Source organism: Crocuta crocuta, unplaced genomic scaffold, assembly GCF_008692635.1.
Source record: "Crocuta crocuta isolate KB4526 unplaced genomic scaffold, BGI_CrCroc_1.0 scaffold20, whole genome shotgun sequence".
NCBI classification, from domain to species: Eukaryota; Metazoa; Chordata; class Mammalia; order Carnivora; family Hyaenidae; genus Crocuta; species Crocuta crocuta.
The window spans coordinates 2,154,295-2,156,911 of NW_027527932.1; the positions used below are offsets into that span (position 1 = coordinate 2,154,295).

General features: G+C 40.2%; 1 protein-coding gene across 1 annotated transcript in view; it reads left to right on the forward strand.

The window, feature by feature from the left end:
• Positions 1 to 2,617, forward strand: part of LOC144221326 (uncharacterized) — a 76,097-nt gene that overhangs the window by 52,191 nt on the left and 21,289 nt on the right. The gene's annotated exons all lie outside the window — the stretch shown is intronic.

Below are 2,617 nucleotides of genomic sequence, written 5' to 3' on the forward strand. Positions count from 1 at the left end.
TAGTCTTTGTTAAAACAATGCAGTGTTAGTGAATATTTCCTTCCCTTTTTTTTTTTTTTTTTAGAGAGAGGGCGCAAGTGAGCGAGGGGCGGAGAGAGGGAGAGAGGGAGAGAGGGAAGCAGGGCTCAAGCTCAAGTGCTGGTGAATGTTTCTGTTTTATTTTCAATTTTTCTTTTTCTTATGCTTTTATCTGACCCTGGATTTTTCCTGATGTTTTTCTGGCTTATCAAGTTTATGGTGAGAAGTAAAGTAATTGTTAAGTGTGATTATGTTTTCATTCCCAACATTACATTTTCATTCTCAGTGGTCCTTTATGACAATTTAGTGACAGTGACCTTGTTTAGGATACTTTGTGTTTTGCTTTTGGCTTGGAACTGGTCTGTAGTTGCTCTTTTTATATGTAGACATAAGAGGATTTTTAGTTCTGCTTTTTGTTTATTTTTTTTATTGCGGCATTTCCTACGGGATGACCAAATTTTAAACATCTATGACCCGCTACAAATAGTACTTTTGGAACAAGATTTTTTTAAAATCTTCTTACATTTTCTCCTTCGACAATTGGTTAAGTTAGTCATCTGTGAGGATTTTAAGAATAAGAGGAGTTTAGAGAAGAGGAACTGAAGCCAGAACGTAAGCCCCTCACCCCTCATTTTAGAGAATCCTGTGGTTTTAGAGATGCTGCGCCTTCCAGACTGGCCCGATTGTTGATAGCGGACGCACAGCTGACTTACGTCACTGCTATCAGAAGGCTCCGCGAGGCAATTCTCTGGTCCTTTGGAGGCATTTGTTTAACTGTGGTCTTGGTTATTACATTTTCAGAGCGTTTTATAACCCCGAGATTGCATATTTGAAAGAGACTGTACTGGAAGAAGACACACCGGATGGCACAAAGGGGGAAAAGCCAATCTAATCTAAAATGTGGTAATAAATGAATTTTATTTAATTAGTATGCTAATGATTAATAGGAACGTCAATACAACGGACACCAAGGATCTATTAGACATGTATTACGGTAAACACTGATGCGCGCTGCCCTAGTCTGTTAGACGGACACACCCGGCTTGTGTTTTACGTGACACCGGAGTAAAGAAAGTACCCTTGTCGTGGGGCACACGCTGGCCGGCGCCGGGCATCGGAGGGCGCCCGGTGGCAGCCAGCTGCCCGAGGGGTCGAGGGGTGGGCGGAGGGCAGCGGTTTGCGGCCGGGCCGGGGTGCGCTGGCCGNTTCCCTCTCTCTCTTTGCAGGCACTTGGTCTTGACAGGATCTAGTGCTTTACTCCTTAATTTTTCTATGAGAATTTTTAACAAGTAGCAAAATATCACTTATAAATGATAGCATGATCTTTTTTTCTTTTGGATTTTAGCAACTTATCAGAAATAAACAAATCTCTTTAGATGTCTTATTTTCAGAACTGCATTTTAATCTTTTTTAAAATTAATTATTAGCAAAAAACAAATAGTTAAATTACAGTTGCCCTAAAAAAACTCACAATGACCATTTTTTTCCAGTTTTATGGAGAAAAATGGACATACGTCACTGTATATGTCAATTTAAGGCATGCAGCATGATGGTTTGGTTTACATATATTGTGAAATGATGACCACAATGCGTTCAGCTAACATCCATCCATCTTCTCATATTGATATAATAAAAAGAAAAGAAATAAAAAAGGGAAAAAAAGTGTTTTCTTATGACAAAAACTCAGGATTTACTCTCGTAGTAACTTTTCTGTGTATCACGCAGCAGTCGTAACCATAGTCCTCGTGTGCACACTACGCCCCTAGTAGTTACTTGTCTCAGCTGGAAATTTGCGCCTGTTGACCCACCTCCTGCACTTCCCCTTCTGCCTCCCCTCTGCCTCTGGCGACGCAAGGCTGGTCTTTTTTATCTGAGGTTTTCCCCCTGGGGTTCTACACATAAGTGAGAACACACAGTATTTGTCTTTCTCTGTCTGCCTTATTTCCCTTAGGATAATGCCTTCAGGGTCCATTCACGTTACTACACGTAGTAGAATTTCCTTGCTTTTTATGGCTGAATAATATTCCGTGTGTGTGTGTGTGTGTGTGTGTGTGTGTGTGTGTGTGTATGCATGTGGTGTGTATATGTACCATAACTTCTTTATCCATTCACGTGTTGGTGGTCACGTAGGTTGCTTCCACGTCCTGGCTATTGTGAACAATCCTGCTGGGGACATGGGGGTGCAGACATCTTTTCTGGTTCGTGTTTTTGTTTCCTTTGGATATATTCCCAGAAGCGGAGTTGCAGGACCATTGATAGTTCTGTTTTCAGTTAGCGGAGGATCCTCCGTAGGTTTTCCATGGTGTCTGCACTAGTTTACATTCTCACCGACGGTGCACGAGTGTTCCCTTTTCTCTACGTGCATGACAGATTTTGTCCTTGCTTGCCATTTTGATCATGGCCATTTTAACAAGGATTTTAATTTATATTTCTCTAATAACTAGAGATGTTGACCATCTTTTCATGTACTTATTGGCCTGGAGAAATGTCTATCAGGTCTTTTGCCCATTTTTTAATTACGTTATTTGTCTTTGTTTTTTTTTTTTTTGGTGGGGTTTTTTTTTTTTTTTTTTTTTTTTTTTTTTTTTTTTGTTTTTTT